Source organism: Panthera leo, chromosome D1 (genome assembly GCF_018350215.1).
Source record: "Panthera leo isolate Ple1 chromosome D1, P.leo_Ple1_pat1.1, whole genome shotgun sequence".
Taxonomy (NCBI): Eukaryota; Metazoa; Chordata; class Mammalia; order Carnivora; family Felidae; genus Panthera; species Panthera leo.
In genome coordinates, this window is record NC_056688.1 from 33,395,798 (window position 1) to 33,414,261 (window position 18,464).

Sequence of the window (18,464 nt, forward strand, 5' to 3'; positions counted from 1 at the left end):
TTTCTCTCATAAGTTATCAGAAACTTTTACCTTTCAAAGCCATGGGGCTTTGAATGAATTATTTGAGAAATCTACATGAACAGTATTTCCTCCTAGGCCCCACATAAAGATGAGTCATACAAGCTGTATTTTTTTAAAATTTTTTTTAACGTTTTATTTTATTTTTGAGACAGAGAGAGAGCATGAATGAGGGAGGGTCAGAGAGAGAGGGAGACACAGAATCTGAAACAGGCCCTGGGCTCTGATCTGTCAGCACAGAGCCCGACGCAGGGCTCGAACTCACAGACTGTGAGATCATGACCCGAGCTGAAGTCGGACGCTCAACCGACGGAGCCACCTAGATGCCCCTAAGCTGTATGGGTTTAATAACACTCATGGTACTTGGGAGTGTTCTAAATGTAGAGAAGTCACATTGCTAGGATCTGGGAGGGAGGCAGAAATGACTTTTCCTGATTATAAGTTTGTGGTGGCTGCTTTTGTACCAAACTCAATTTCTTTGTGACTTTAATTGTCTTGTCTTTATATACCTAAAGCTTAACGCTGTTTCAGACCTTAGAGCATAACCATGTAGAAGTAGATAAAAGGGTAGCTTTTATTTCTCTACTTACTATGGTAAAAGTAATAGAACAGTAGTGCTTTTTTCCCCTATTCATTACTGTGGTGAAAGAAGTGGATCACTGCACCCATTTCGTGCTTCTTGAAGTGCTTTGTCTACTGTAGAGGCTAGAAAGCCAAACACCATCTTTTCCAGATGTTCTTTCAGCTAAGGGTGCTGCCATACATTGTGGGCAGCAAGGGGTTTATTATTTGAAATATTCTGGAGCATGCCAAAGACTACCATTTCCAGCTGTAGCCATAGGAAGTCATTATAGGCTCTCATTTCCTCTCTGAGGAAAAAACATTTGAGTCACCATATCAAATTAAAAGATCTTTACCAGCCTAGGTGCTGGCTGAAGGCAAAGGGAATAAGAAATGGGTAGAGGAAGAAGGAAGTTATAAATTGTAACTGCAATTTTATTAAATGAAGACTATAATAGCCATACTTTCTTCCATGTACTGTTTTATATGTACATATTAAATGACTTGGGCCCCTTATTTCTTGTGATATTTTATATAGTGTTGTACATAGGTAACTTTCTAATATAGTTCATTAGAGGAAGAATAAACTTTCACCCTGACACAGACAGATTTGAATTTCTTGTTTGGGGAAAGGGTACATATATTTTCATTTGTAAAAGCTATATTTGTTGGGGCACCTGGGTGGCTCAGTCGGTTGTGTCTGAGTTCAGCTCAAGTCATGATCTCACAGTTCGTGGGTTTGAACCACACATGGGCCACTGTGCTGACAGTACAGAGCCTGTATTGGAGTCTCTCTCTCCCTCTCTCTCTGCCCCTCCCCAGCTTGTACTCTCTCTCTAAAAAATAAATAAATAAACGTTTAAAATTTTTAAAAAGCTACATTTGTACCATATCAGTTTGGAATATGGTTGTTGCTTATTTTTACTTTTGAAGGTTGTTGAATGTGGAAAATGATGTGTATGTATGTTGAGTTACCAAAGGGATATGGTACATTAGTGTTCAACATCCATTTCCTCTAGTTCCAGGTGTCTTCCTGTACTGAAGAGGATGGAGAGCTAAAAAATATTATTTTTAAGACTCCTTTGTAGTTAGGATTCAATGTGTTTTAGCTTCAGCCAGTCAGATGAATATGCCTGGCATTTGAAAATAAAAGTGAGATGGAGATTGAACTTCTGCTTCTTCTTTTCTGCTGGTAAGCACATTAAGGGAGTCATTACTTTTCCTCCACTCCTTGCCCCTCCAGGCAGCATTAATAAGTGACTCATTGTCTAACCATCAGCTTTGTTAGTCAAGAAGTAGGGCGCAGGATGTTTATTTCGTTGGTACAAATCATAGTTGGCATGGTGGGATTCTGGAACTGGCAACAGTAGCAGAGCTCTCCAGATCACAGCCCCTTCCTGAATGTGGCACCATCCTGATTATAGAGGCTTCCTTAACCATGGTAGTGGAGTGTGCTTCTGGGGCTGGTGGCTTAAAAGACATCTTCCTTTGTGTTGATTCTGTAGTTTGACTTTAAGAGTCATTCTTGGTCTTTCAAGTCACCCTGGAGTCTATTAATTTAACTTGATAAGTTAGTAAAGCATTTAATAACTATAATAAGGTACCTCTTAAACTATTTAGAGTAGTTTAGTTCTTTGGGACTAAAACTGTCTGATACATATACACAGATCTTGTATATCTATGTATATATCTATCTCTCTCTTTTTTTTAAAGCCTAAAAAGATAATTGCATTCTTATTTCTCATCCCTGTCTCTTCACAGATTTGAACTGACTGAACTTCAAATATCTGTTTGATTAAAGCTATTTGATTAAAGCTGGACTCCTCTAAAATCCTATCTTTTATATGATGATGGACTCATTATTCCCAATTCTGAGAACTAGCTTATCTTGCTTGGTGCTTGAGAATATTTTAACTGAATAAATCTAAGTTATTTTCAAACTGCAAAATTGGCTGAGATGTTGTTGGATGAGCAGACACATATCTTTCCTTTCCAGTGGTATATCTGATTCTTGCTTTTCTATTTTAACTTACTTTAATTGGTTAGATTATTTTAAATTGATTAAGTATACGTACTTGAGGGAGATGAGTATGGTCAAATTTGACAAATTTTGATACAGATTTGATACAGATTTCAATTATAAATTTTGGACTTCTAAATATTGAATGTTTAATGTTCCGTTTAATCACCCTAAAATAAAGCATCCTAAGTGACAGATAAAATGTTTCTTAAGTAACTGAATGTGAAAAAAAACAGAAATTCTTCTTGCATCAGCTAAAACTTAGAGTGTATTCTGAAGTATGCATCAAGTAAAACATGATCTTGCTGAAAAAAAAATAACTTTAACTGAGGGTACTTGTTTAAAACAAAGAATATCAGAGGAGGAGGTAGATGAAATAAGTGAAGGGATTAAGAGTACACTTATTGTGAGGATAGGAGGGAAGATGGCGGCATAGGAGGACGCTGGGCTCACCACGCGTCCTGCTGAACACTTAGATTCCACCTACACCTGCCTAAATAACCCAGAAAACCACCAGAGGATTAGCAGAACAGAGTCTCCGGAGCCAAGCGCAGACGAGAGGCCCACGGAAGAGGGTAGGAAGGGCGGCAAGGAGGTGCGTGCTCCACGGACTGGCGGGAGGGAGCCGGGGCAGAGGGGAGGCTCACCGGCCAAGCAGAGCCCCCAAGTCTGGCTGGCAAAAGCGGAGTGGCCTGATGGACTGTGTTCCGACAGCAAGCGCGACTTAGCGTCTGGGAGGTCATAAGTTAACAGCTCTGCTCAGAAAGCGGGAAGGCTGGAGGACAAAGGGAGGGAGAGCTGCTGAGCCCCCGGAGACAGAGCTCAGTTTGGTGGGGAACAAAGGCACTCGCCAGCGCCATCTCCCTGCCCATCCCCCAGCCAAAATCCGAAAGGGAACCAGTTCCTGCCAGGGAACTTCTTTGCTCCACGCAAATACCCAACTCTGTGCTTCTGCAGAGCCAAACCTCCGGGAGCGGATCTGACTCCCTCCCGCTGCCACAGGGCCCCTCCTGAAGTGGATCACCTAAGGAGAAGCGAGCTGAGCCTACCCCTCCTGCCCCCGTGCACCTTGCCTACCCACCCCAGCTAATACGCCAGATCCCCAGCACCACAAGCCTGGCAGTGTGCAAGTAGCCCAGACGGGCCATGCCACCCCAGAGTGAATCCCGCCCCTAGGAGAAGGGAAGAGAAGGCACACACCAGTCTGACTGTGGCCCCAGCAGTGGGCTGGGGGCAGACATCAGGTCAGACTGTGGCCCTGCCCACCAACTCCAGTTATACACCACAGCACAGGAGAAGTGCCCTGCAGGTCCTCACCACTCCAGGGACTATCCAAAATGACCAAACGGAAGAATTCCCCTCAGAAGAATCTCTAGGAAATAACAACAGCTAATGAACTGATCAAAAAGGATTTAAATTATATAACAGAAAGTGAATTTAGAATAATAGTCATCAAATTAATCACTGGGCTTGAAAACAGGGTAGAGGACAGCAGAGAATCTCTTGCTACAGAGATCAAGGGACTAAGGAACAGTCATGAGGAGCTGAAAAGCGCTTTAAACGACATGCAAAACAAAATGGAAACGATGACAGCTCCAATTGAAGAGGCAGAGGAGAGAATAGGTGAACTAGAAGATAAAATTATGGAAAAAGAGGAAGGTGAGAGAAAGAGAGAGAAAAAAATCCAGGAGTATGAGGGGAAAATTAGAGAACTAAGTGATACGCTAAAAGAAATAATATACACATAATTGGTATCCCAGAGGAGGAAGAGAGAGGGAAAGGTGCTGAAGGTGTACTTGAAGAAATAATAGCTGAGAACTTCCCTGATCTCGGGAAGGAAAAAGGCATTGAAATCCAAGAGACACAGAGAACTGCCTTCAGACGTAACTTGAATCGATCGTCTGCACGACATATCATAGTGAAACTGGCAAAATACAAGGATAAAGAGAAAATTCTGAAAGCAGCAAGGGATAAACGTGCCCTCGACATATAAAGGGAGACCTAGGGGCGCCTGGGTGGCTTGGTCGGTTAAGCATCCGACTTCGGCTCAGGTCATGATCTCACGGCCGGTGAGTTCGAGCCCCGCGTCGGGCTCTGTGCTGACTGCTCAGAGCCTGCAGCCTGTTTCCAATTCTGTGTCTCCCTCTCTCTCTGCCCCTCCCCTGTTCATGCTCTGTCTCTCTCTGTCTCAAAAATAAATAAACATTAAAAAAAAAAATTTAAAAAAAAAAAAATAAAAAAAAAAATAAAAAAAAAAAAAATAAAGGGAGACCTATAAGACTCTTGACTGATCTCTCTTTTGAAACTTGGCAGGCCAGAAAGGATTGGCACGATATCTTCAGTGTGCTAAACAGAAAAAATATGCAGCCGAGAATCCTTTATCCAGCAAGTCTGTCATTTAGAATAGGAGAGATAGAGGTCTTCCCAAACAAACAAAAACTGAAGGAATTTGTCACCACTAAACCAGCCCTACAAGAGATCCTAAGGGGGATCCTGTGAGACAAAGTACCAGAGACATCACTACAAGCATAAAACATACAGACATCACAATGACTCTAAACCCGTATCTTTCTATAATAACACTGAATGTAAATGGATTAAATGCACCAACCAAAAGACATAGGGTATCAGAATGGATAAAAAAACAAGACCCATCTATTTCCTGTCTACAAGAGACTCATTTTAGATCTGAGGACACCTTTAGATTGAGAGTCAGGGGATGGAGAACTATTTATCATGCTACTGGAAGACAAAAGAAAGCTGGAGTAGCCATACTTATATCAGACAAACTAGACTTTAAATTAAAAGCTGTAACAAGAGATGAAGAAGGGCATTATATAATAATTACAGGGTCTATCCACCAGGAAGAGCTAAAATTATAAATGTCTATGTGCCGAATACCGGAGCCCCAAATATATAAAACAATTATTCATAAACATAAGCAACCTTATTGATAAGAATGTGGTAATTACAGGGGACTTTAACACCCCACTTACAGAAATGGATAGATTATCTAGACACACGGTCAACAAAGAAACAAGGGCCCTGATGATACCTTGGAACAGATGGACTTGACAGATATATTTAGAACTCTGCATCCCAAAGCAACAGAATATACTTTCTTCTCAAGTTCACATGGAACATTCTCCAAGATAGATCATATACTGGGTCACAAAACAGCCCCTCATAAGTTTACAAGAATTGAAATTATACCATGCATACTTTCAGACCACAATGCTATGAAGCTTGAAATCAACCACAGGAAAAAGTCTGGAAAGCCTCCAAAAGCATGGAGGTTAAAGAACACCCTACTAACGAATGAGTGGGTCAACCAGGCAATTAGAGAAGAAATTAAAAAATATATGGAAACAAATGAAAATGAAAATACAACAATCCAAACGCTTTGGGATGCAGCGAAGGCAGTCCTGAGAGGAAAATACATTGCAATCCAGGCCTATCTCAAGAAACAAGAAAAATCCCAAATACAAAATCTAACAGCACACCTAAAGGAAATAGAAGCAGAACAGCAAAGACAGCCTAAACCCAGCAGAAGAAGAGAAATCATAAACATCAGAGCAGAAATAAACAGTATAGAATCTAAAAAAACTGTAGAGCAGATCAACGAAACCAAGAGTTGGTTTTTTGAAAAAATAAACAAAATTGACAAACCTCTAGCCAGGCTTCTCAAAAAGAAAAGGGAGATGACCCAAATAGATAAAATCATGAATGAAAATGGAATTATCACAACCAATCCCTCAGAGATACAAACAATTATCAGGGAATACTATGAAAAATTATATGCCAACAAATTGGACAACCTGGAAGAAATGGACAAATTCCTAAACACCCACACTCTTCCAAAACTCAATCAGGAGGAAATAGAAAGCTTGAACAGACCCAAACCAGCGAAGAAATTGAATCGGTTATCAAAAATCTCCCAACAAATAAGAGTCCAGGACCAGATGGCTTCCCAGGGGAGTTCTACCAGATGTTTAAAGCAGAGATAATACCTATCCTTCTCAAGCTATTCCAAGAAATAGAAAGGGAAGGAAAACTTCCAGACTTATTCTATGAAGCCAGTATTACTTTGATTCCTAAACCTGACAGAGACCCAGTAAAAAAAGAGAACTACAGGCCAATATCCCTGATGAATATGGATGCAAAAATTCTCAATAAGATACTAGCAAATCGAATTCAACAGCATATAAAAAGAATTATTCACCATGATCAAGTGGGATTCATTCCTGAGATGCAGGGCTGGTTCAACATTCACAAATCAATCAACGTGATACATCACATTAACAAAAAAAAAGAGAAGAACCATATGATCCTGTCAATCGATGCAGAAAAGGCCTTTGACAAAATCCAGCACCCTTTCTTAATAAAAACCCTTGAGAAAGTCGGGATAGAAGGAACATACTTAAAGATCATAAAGGCCATTTATGAAAAACCCACAGCTAATATCATCCTCAATGGGGAAAAACTGAGAGCTTTTTCCCTGAGATCAGGAACACGACAGGGATGCCCACTGTCACCGCTGTTGTTTAACATAGTGCTGGAAGTTCTAGCATCAGCAATCAGACAACAAAAGGAAATCAAAGGCATCAAAGTTGGCAAAGATGAAGTCAAGCTTTCGCTTTTTGCAGATGACATGATATTATACATGGAAAATCCGATAGACTCCACCAAAAGTCTGCTAGAACTGATACATGAATTCAGCAAAGTTGCAGGATACAAAATCAATGTACAGAAATCAGTTGCATTCTTATACACTAACAATGAAGCAACAAAAAGACAAATAAAGAAACTGATCCCATTCACAATTGCATCAAGAAGCATAAAATACCTAGGAATAAATCTAACCAAAGATGTAAAAGATCTGTATGCTGAAAACTATAGAAAGCTTATGAAGGAAATTGAAGAAGATAGAAAGAAATGGAAAGACATTCCCTGCTCATGGATTGGAAGAATAAATATTGTCAAAATGTCAATACTACCCAAAGCTATCTACACATTCAATGCAATCCCAATCAAAATTGCACCAGCATTCTTCTCAAAGCTAGAACAAGCAATCCTAAAATTCATATGGAAACACAAAAGGCCCCGAATAGCCAAAGTAATTTTGAAGAAGAAGACCAAAGCAGGAGGCATCACAATCCCAGACTTTAGCCTCTACTACAAAGCTGTCATCATCAAGACAGCATGGTATTGGCACAAAAACAGACACATAGACCAATGGAATAGAATAGAAACCCCAGAACTAAACCCACAAACGTATGGCCAACTCATCTTTGACAAAGCAGGAAAGAACATCCAATGGGAAAAAGACAGTCTCTTTAACAAATGGTGCTGGGAGAACTGGACAGCAACATGCAGAAGGTTGAAACTAGACCACTTTCTCACACCATTCACAAAAATAAACTCAAAATGGATAAAGGACCTAAATGTGAGACAGGAAACCATCAAAACCTTAGAGGAGAAAGCAGGAAAAGACCTCTCTGACCTCAGCCGTAGCAATCTCTTACTCGACACATCCCCAAAAGCAAGGGAATTAAAGAAAAAGTGAATTACTGGGACCTTATGAACATAAAAAGCTTCTGTACAGCAAAGGAAACAACCAACAAAACTAAAAGGCAACCAACGTAATGGGAAAAGATATTTGCAAATGACATATCGGACAAAGGGCTAGTATCCAAAATCTATAAAGAGCTCACCAAACTCCACACCCGAAAAACAAATAACCCAGTGAAGAAATGGGCAGAAAACATCAATAGACACTTCTCTAAAGAAGACATCCGGATGGCCAACAGGCACATGAAAAGATGTTCAACGTCGCTCCTTATCAGGGAAATACAAATCAAAACCACACTCAGATATCACCTCATGTCAGTCAGAGTGGCCAAAATGAACAAATCAGGAGACTATAGATGCTGGAGAGGATGTGGAGAAACGGGAACCCTCTTGCACTGTTGGTGGGAATGCAAATTGGTGCAGCTGCCCTGGAAAGCAGTGTGGAGGTTCCTCAGAAAATTAAAAATAGACCTACCCTATGACCCAGCAATAGCACTGCTAGGAATTTACCCAAGGGATACAGGAGTACTGATTCATAGGGGCACTTGTACCCTAATGTTTATAGCAGCACTCTCAACAATAGCCAAATTATGGAAAGAGCCTAAATGTCCATCAACTGATGAATGGATAAAGAAATTGTGGTTTATATACACAATGGAATACTACGTGGCTATGAGAAAGAATGAAATATGGCCTTTTGTAGCAATGTGGATGGAACTGGAGAGTGTGATGCTAAGTGAAATAAGCCATACAGAGAAAGACAGATACCATATGGTTTCACTCTTATGTGGATCCTGAGAAACTTAACAGAAACCCATGGGGGAGGGGAAGGAAAAAAAAAAAAAAGAGGTTAGAGTGGGAGAGAGCCAAAGCATAAGAGACTGTTAAAAACTGAGAACAAACTGAGGGTTGTTGGGGGGTGGGAGGGAGGGGAGGGTGGGTGATGGGTATTGAGGAGGGCACCTTTTGGGATGAGCACTGGGTGTTGTATGGAAACCAATTTGACAATAAATTTCATATATTAAAAAAAAAAGAGTACACTTATTGTGATGAGCACTGAGTAATGATGTATGAAACTGTTGAATCACTGTATTGTACACCTGAAACTAACATAACACTGTATGTTAACTATACTAGATTTAAAATAAAAAGCTTAATATAAAAGCACTAAAAAAATAAAACCTATAGAGAAACCTAAAAAAAAAAGCATACGTTCTCTTTCTATCATGTTTACAAAACAGGAATAGGAGGAGTTGTTACTTTCACAGTGAAATGATAATTATTTTCCTTTATTTATTTTTTTGATGGGAAAAAGGGCAAAACAAAACCAAAAAATATTTGGAGTTTACCATTATGCTTCTCTCATGATTCTTAAGTTAGAGTCGAGGTAATGTAGTATTCACAAGTCACACACACCTTCTAAAGTTCAAATTTCTTTATTTGATTTCTTTCTCCATGATTCGATTTCCACCCTGATGATAGATTTCATCAACCCATAAACTTTGAACTCCAAATGAGATCATTTGAAACATTAGGTTAAAAGATTTAAAAAAGATATAAATATCACAAACCAGAAGTAAAGATAACTGACTATTTTGCCAACTTCAGATAATTGTCTTTTGTGTGTGTCTGTGTATCTCTTCCTATATTTTCATTACATATATTGAATATAGTTATATGTCTATAACTGTATGTCCTACTTTTGTTTTCTAACATTATAGCTACATATACATATACATATTTTCTCACTTTTTCAAAGTAATATTCTATCATATGTCTGTGTAAAAATATTATTTTTTAAAAATGGTTATTTATTTATTTTTCAGAGAGAGACAGAGAGAGAGAGTCTGTGAGCAGGGGAGGGACAGATTGAGAGGGAGAGAGAATCCTAGGCAGGCTCCATGCTGTCAGCACAGAGCCTGATGAGGGGCTCAAACTCACAATGAGATCATGACCTGAGCTGAGATCAAGAGTCAGACACTTAACTGACTAAGCCACCCAGGTGCCCCTGTGTACCAAATATTTAACCATTGTCCTATTGTGGAACATTTGGGTAGTTTCCAACTGATGCTCTTTTAATCAAAGTATTGCCATGAATGTCTTCATCTGTATTGCTTTCTGCATACTGGATTAATTCCCCAGAATAGAATCCCACATAGGAGATTATGGGGTGTAAAGATATGAAAAATGTTGTGTTTTTTGATACATAAAATGTCACACTCATTTTCAAATAGTTTGTACAAATTTTCATTTCAAAAAAAAGTACATGAGTCTAAGAGATATACCATATTATTGTAAGCTCTAGGTAGATCATGGGATTGGGGCCAGAAGGCCTATATTTGAAACTTACTTTTTTTTATCTGTAAGCTGGATATAATGGAACAAATTACTTAACCACTGAATCTCTATATCCTTGTTTATAAAACAGGCAAAATACTACTTACCTCAGTTTTATGAATCAGTTTTAGATAGTTCCCTTGTTATCACTCAACTACTTGAAATATTTTTTCTTGATGTTTTAATATTTATGATTTTTATTATTTGTAAGTCTACTGGTATCCTGTTTTTGAAATCCTTCATATTGTTTTGATTTTCTGATTTTGTCTGCCAAAAAATTTACTTAAAATTATAATAACATATGATATTATCAGTGATAAATAATTATTATTATCTGAGTCAGCCAATGCCTGTAAAAGTGTACATTTGAGCCTAAATTTTCAGGATAGCTCTTCTTAGTAAATATCCATTTTTCCCCAAAGTTGGCTCTCCAGGATAATTACAATTTTAACTATGCAGATAGTATATTTGATTTTTTTGATGTGATAGTTCTAAGATATTCATGTCACACACAATCCAGTTCTCTTACATAAAGTTGCAAGGCCTAAAATCCATGATTTTTGCCATTTGTAGTGTACAGTTACTGAGTGAATTGTGATTATATACAAAATCAGTGAAGAAGTCTCCCTAATATTTTATCTTATCCTGATTTTTGCTAGCTTGTTAGATTTAAAAAAAATACTTTTTTTTTCTTAGTTCCAGTACTTATTTCTACATCATTAATTGCACTCGATGATCACTGTTAATTCAATATTGTACTCCTTGAATGTAATAAACATAGCTCTATTTTGTGTTGTTACTTAATGTTGCAAAGAGTAATTGATTTTTGCACCTTTGAAAGTAACTTATTCTTTCTTCTAGGGAGTGTAGTTTTTTTGATTATGCATATTGAAATGTAAGTATTTTGCTAGGACTTGAATTTTTAAAGATTATCAATTCTTCATTAAAATTTTTTTGAATATGTATTATTTATCAAGAACTGTCTGTCGGCAACTGGGATAATGGTGAGTCAAAAAAGACTTTGAGATTGGAAAAGGACTAGTGTAGATACAGGAGAGTGGTTGGAAGGCATTACCAGAGTCTGGGTAAGAAATAAGTGTAGCCTGAACAAGGGTTATAGTGGTGGATGTGGAGACACATATGGAATCAAGCAATATTTAGAAGATGAAATCAGCAGACTTTGGTGATAGTTATGGGCATGCCAAAGAATGAGTCGTTAAGACTAATATTTCCTGAAACTCTGTGGAATATATTTTAGTTACTTCGATTTTGGACTATTTATTTATTTTTTATTTTTATTTTTATTTTCTTAGTTGTTGTTATTGCTTTTGCTCTATATATTCAGTCCTCTTAGCAGATATCTACTGCTTATGGACCAAATTTCTTTTGTCTTTCATGTCTGCCATCTTTTCTCTCACCTTAAAATTTCCTTATTCATTTACTTTGTATTCTGGGATAACTTCTCAAGTTTGTATTCTGAAGCACTGGTTTAAATATTTACTAGTATTACATTTGCATTTTATTGCTTCTAATGAATATTTTATTTTAGTTACTTTGGTTTTTATTTTATTGCCTTCTCTTCATATTCTGGATCACTCTTTAAATACATAAGAAATATTCTTTTCTCATCATTATCTAGACTCGTTTAAAATTTTTCTTCTGATTTACAAGAAAATCTCTTATAGGGGAAGGAATTCATGCTGAACCTTATAATTTCTTTCTTTCTTTCAAAGAGTTTTCTTCTGCTTAATCATACCTGAATCTTACCTAACAGATCTTTAATGGTATTCTAAAAAGGAATTAAAGTTTATTTGAAAGGGGAGACATCCATCTCTAAACTGTATAACCCAGACCAGTGGTAGATGCTAGATTATCAGTGTTAGTACAAGCTTCTACTCCTGTTCTCCAAGCAACACAAAGAAATCTACTGAGGCCTGATCTGGGAGACAAAGCTTCATGTGTGTGACTTTAGTTTGTTTCACTGAAGAAAAAGATAAAGGGGAAGGGGCCCAGAGGCGATTTCATTCCTTGCTTGAACGTAGAAAATGGGATTTTGAGGCTGGGTCATTGCATAAAGATGAAAGGAAAGAAAAACCTAGAAAATGCTACTAATATTTTTGTTTCATACCCCGCATTGCAATTGCAATAAGGATTGTCTTTTTTTCTTATGGTTTCAGGGTTACTTTAAGAGAAATCAAGAAAAGCTAGTTTTATATGCCTCAATTTAATTCACTGCCATTCCTAAATTCAAAAGTTGTAACTAATGTAAACTGAGAGTGAGAAGGCAGACATTTCATTTCTAGGCTGCTTTCTCTAGTAATTCCTCACCTTCAGAGAAACTTTGAAACACTATGATCTTTTCCCTAATAATGCTTAAATTGCCTTTTACATTCCTCTTTTCTTATGTAACTCCTAATTTTAGCCATGTCCTTACTGAGAGCTTTAAATCTTATATATGAGGAACACACTTCCCATGGAAGATGAATTTGTTTCAGTCAGGAACGTCTCTGCTTGCCTCAGTTTAGTTGATCTCCAGCTTCCTAATCTCCTGAGTTTAGCACTAGGGATAGTTATTAAATTGGCTATTCACAATCAATACTCTGAGATACGCTGGCAGTCGGTATTATTAGATTGCATACATAGTAGTTGCTTTGTGCCTAGCAGTAATTTTACTATAAAGGATGCAATTCAATGAATCAAATAATATAAATAAACAATGCTTAGTTAAACTTTTGAATATTTATGAGGCAGTTCAACAGTGATTAGAGGATATGAGGTGAGGAGGTTTAAATGCAGCAAGAACATAACAAAGAATATAATTTACTGAATAAATTTGTATTTATTTTTCCTAGAAACTGTTATTACTATCTAGAAATATACTAAAGAAGATTGGTTATAAATATAATTGAATTTGTTCTTAATGCATGTAGTTTAGTGCAGGTGTTTTACAAATGTTTGTTCTCTTCCCTTCTTTACTCAAATGTTGTAAAATGCAGCATGTTGAATAATGAAAATTCTGGGAATATTTTATTATAACTAATGTGCATAAATATGTTTTGTGAGATGAGCTGTGAACATCATAGCCTCTTAATGCATACCAATTAAATGAAAAGACAAAAGTTTTGATATGAAAGTTAATATCTTTAGGTAGAATATAAATCTTTAAAAAATATATTATGTATTTAACCATACTATACGGTTTCCTCTATATAAGGTACTAGGAATGCAGAGTTTGGAGATGTATAGTTTTAATGTATGTATTAGAAAAGACAAAAAGCCAAAATACCCAAATAAACTAGAAAGATGGGTATGATAGAGATAGGAGCGGTATTCAATGTACTGAAAAAAAGTGCAAATAAAGAAAAAGGAAAAAAAAAACAAAGTTAATTCTTTGAAAAGACAAAAAAAAATTGTAAGCCTCTTTTGATCAGAGAAAGGGTGAGAGGGAGAGAGTAGAAAGAGGAGAGGATATACAAATTAGTGATAGACCCTAATACCACAGATCTTAGAGAGATATTAAAGACAATGATGGAAATAAATGGTGGCTCAGAAAAGTGGTCATGCAAATCCTGCCCTAGATGAGAACTGAAAAAAATTGGCAATCATCCAAAAGAACACAGAAGCCAGAGGAGAGTTTATTCTTGAAACCTGAAAGTGCAACAGGTAAGTTACAGCTGTTTTGTTTGAAAATATGACTCTGGTGCCAGAATATGACTGCCCCCTTACCAGCTGGGGAAACAAAGGATGGAGTTGGATGCAGAAGGAACAACTGGAAATCTAACAGAGAAATTCAAGAAATAAGAGAACTGCAAAAACAGTAAGACTGAAAATCCCAGAGTAAACTCTGTTCAAGTTCTTGGCTATGCTTGCTCAGAGAGAATAACTGTAAGTCTCGGTAAAAATGTAGTCAGCAACCAAAAAAAATCTACCCAACCTTAAAGCAGCTGTATTGGGTGAGATTTTTGAGTTTGCTGCTGTTTAAACTGAGTGCATTCTTCAACATGCATGTCCTTAGAAAGCAGAAATGTGGCATTTTAAAAGTTTATTTATTTATTTATTGACAGAGAGAGAGAGAGAGAGAGAGAGAGAAGAGAGTGCACAAGTGGGGGAGGGAAAGAGAGAGAGAGAGGGAGAGAGAGAATCACAAGCAGGTTCCATGATGTCAGTGTGGAGCCCTATGCAAGTCTCAAACCCATAAACCATGAGATCATGACCTGAGCTGAAATCAAGAACTTGATGCTTAACTGACTGAGCCACCCAGGCCCCACAGAAAAGTAGGAATTTTTAAATGCATATATTTAGAGATTTATTATAAAATATGTTGAGGGAAATGATGTAATTTCTGAGATTTGCCTCAAAATAATTAGAAGAATTGATTAAATGGTGTAACATATAAAACGTCATTCATTAGTTCATATTGGTTGAAGGTGCATGTTGAGTATGTAGAAATTTACTATGCTTCTCTGTATATTTCACATAATTTTCATATTACAAAGCTAAAGAAAATAAATATAAATAAAAATAAAGATCACCATTACAATAGAATCAAAACAATAAAATAGTGATAAATCTAAGAAAAGATGTGTAAGATCTATATTGATAAAGATCAAAGAAAACCTAAAAAAAAACCCAAGGGGAGTATACAATAATCATGGACTAGGAGACGTAATATTGCAAGTGGATAATTCTTCCAAAATTGTCTTTATAGACAGCTCTATTCACAATAGACCCAAACTGGAAACAGCCCTAATATCCATCAATGATTGAATGACAAATAAATTGTGGGATACTCAATCAATGTAGTTTGAGAGAAAGTCTGTAACAATATGAATGAATCTTACCAATATAATGTTAAGTAAAAAATACAAGATATAAAAATCTCCCTATAATTTCAAAAACAATGAAAACCAATCAGAAATGAAGATGTTGGTTTTTAAGAGAGTATGAATAAGGATAGTGACAGTAGTGGGGCACCTGGGTGCCTCAGTCAGTTAAGCTTTGACTCTTGATTTTGGCTCAGGTCATAATCTCATGGTTCCTGAGTTGAGCCCTACATCAGACTCTGCACTGACACTGTAGAGCCTGCTTCGGATGCTCCCTCTCCCTCTGTCTCTGCCTCCCCACCTTGTGCTCTCAAAAAAAAAAAAAAAAAACAAAAAACAAAAAAACTATAGTAAACAACAAGGTGGGTCTCTAGCTCTTAGTAATGTTTTGTTTCATGACCTGGACTGTAGTTACACAGGTATGCTTACTTAGTGGTAATTTATTGAATTATACATTATAATTTGTGCTCCTTCCTATATGCAGATTTAAAAATATTGCTATTTTGTAAATAAAGTGTCAGTCATTTAGTAAATAGTGGTCAATTAGTAATAGACATTTTTATAATGCTTAGTATGTCCTTTTTAAAGCTTCCTTTTGTGTGTGTTTATGTTCAAGCACTTTATAACATTTGTCAATTTCTTAGTATAGTAACCAAGACCATGGCTGTATCTATCTGTTCAACACTCATTTAGTACCTCTAGACCACAATACATAGGTGTTAAGATATAAACCCATTGCTCAAAAGGAGCAATTAGCAATTTGGTAATTATCAAATGGGTCATCTAAGAGAATTCCAACAAAAATGGTCCAAGTATTTGTAAAATTAAATGGGTTGATGTCTACATTTGTGGTTTCACCGTTTGTATGGATGTTCTGTGTGTACAAATGTATGCTATATTACATAAAGTGAGACTGTGGATGGACATATGGTAAACTGAGGATGGCTGGATTTAGGACTGAGAAAACTCCTGCTTAGAGGTGGTACAGTAAATTCACATTTGTGTAGAAGAGTGAAAAATGGGAAATAAACTATGATAAAGGATGTCATCAATATCCTTTTGGTCCTTTATGTGTATAAAACAATACATTCAGGTAAATATTCTTACATTCTCAAAAATAAAATGTTTTATGTAAAAATTTTAGTAAAAAATTGTGAGAAGTGGTTTGGATTAGAGAATTTTTTTCATGAAGCGATGTATCTAGAAGGAAATTAAACAGAAACACAGTAAACTGAGTTATTAATTGCTCTATAAGAACTCTATAGTTGCCTTTCAATAGGACAGCAGAAGGAACAAGTTCAGTACCTGAAATGTTCCTTTTTCAATTTCCTTCAATCTGCTGATTTTTGAAAAATATAGTTTTAGTTAACCTCCCCATCTATGAAAATAACCTAAGAAAGAAATCTAATGATAGCAACATGGAACTTATTTGATTTAAATCAAGTCTGCAGAATTTCAGAAAAAAAAAAAGTAGAATTGGCATCTTTTTTTTTTCTTTTTGCTGTTTAGTTATAATATTCTTATTTTTATATAGTCAAAATGAAAAGCCAAACAGAATCTGTATAATAGCAGCTACCCACACACCATATAGAAAATAAAATAGCCTTTGTTTTAGCCTTTGGTGATTGGCTATATTTTGGTTTCTTTTCCCCTTTAATGTGTATCTGAAACTCCATTTTTCACCACACACACACATTCTTTCCCACCTCCTGCTATACAAAGTAAAGGCAATCTGCCTGGCAGGAGTTATTGTAAGACAGGAGTAGGCCTATCTGTTTTTATCTTATGCTCTGATGATTAGAAAGTCAGATCATAAAATATAGAACAACAATCTCATCCCTTCTCCTCTTAAGAAATCCCCCCACGACTTATTTTATACAGCAAACCTCAACTGGTGTCTTTTCAGTGCCATCTATAACTGAAAATGGCTTTAGTGACATGTTTAGAATGAACTTCTTAGTTACATATCCTCTGAAAGGTCTAAGATAAATGCATACAAGTGTTGAACATAGTCCAGGAAAAGGAGTTGTCAGGGGTGCCTTTTAATGAGAATTGTAAAATGGGACAAGTTGTTTTGTGTTTTGTTTCTCTTAAAAGTAAGCATCAAAAAGTTTGGAACTGAAACTGGAACACTGTGCACCCCTTGCTAAAAAATACATTATTGCTTATTATTAAATGATTCTAGCCATTAACAAGATACAAAAAAATACAGTTAATAATACTGTTATAAAAGGGATACAAAAAAATACAAGTACCATAAATTTGGTAATCATGGGGGATTTTGTTTCACAGGCAGACTATACAACATAATACTTTTTAAAAATTATGTCCAAAAAATTATTCTTATTTTATTCAGTAAAAATTTTATTTGTATTTATTATTTTATTCAAGAAAATTGAGCACATTGTAGGGATAGATGCATGCCAACACAAGCAGAAACTGATACCCATATAGGGAACTGGAATGGGTTTATTCTCACTAATGTTTCTTAAAGGAATCAGGATGCTAAGGAATCCCTAGATAATTATGGGCATGGTAATTGTATTGTTCTGGTGTCTTTCTTTCTTTCTTTTATTTACTTAAATTTCCCACAAACATCCTTTAATTTTAGATTATGAGATTTTTGAGAGCAGGCACTAGATCTTATTAATTTTTGCATTTCCACTGCCTGGCACAGTGCCTGATACTAAATAAATCCTTGAGTGAAGGAATGAAAAAAAAATGAATAATCCAACATTCCATTATCACACATTTTTCCTTCATCTTGCCTGATCTGGAAAAATCAAAGAAAACATGATAAAATTTGGCCTTAACTTTCTTTAGTCCCCCTTCTTGCCAGACTGGCTTCTGCTCTGATTTTGTATGCACATAAAAATCCTAGTTTTCTCAGAAAAGCTTGAGAGGCTCTACTTTAGGATTCAGGCATTACCATTCACAAGACACTGAATGCTGGTGGATTCATAAATTCAAAACTGAACCTAATAATTTACTTGCATAATCCAATGACAGGGATGACAATCCAGATGGGATAGTCATGGTTATTCATGAGTCAAAGTTGCCCGATAAATATAGTCCAGTTTCAATTGTCAACTATGCTGCATGTCATAAAGTAGAATTTCACATATCTCAATGTC

At 36.4% G+C, this 18,464-nt stretch overlaps 1 protein-coding gene across 1 annotated transcript in view; it reads right to left on the reverse strand.

Annotated features, from left to right (window-relative positions):
* Positions 1–18,464, reverse strand: part of CNTN5 (contactin 5) — a 536,456-nt gene that overhangs the window by 13,957 nt on the left and 504,035 nt on the right. The gene's annotated exons all lie outside the window — the stretch shown is intronic.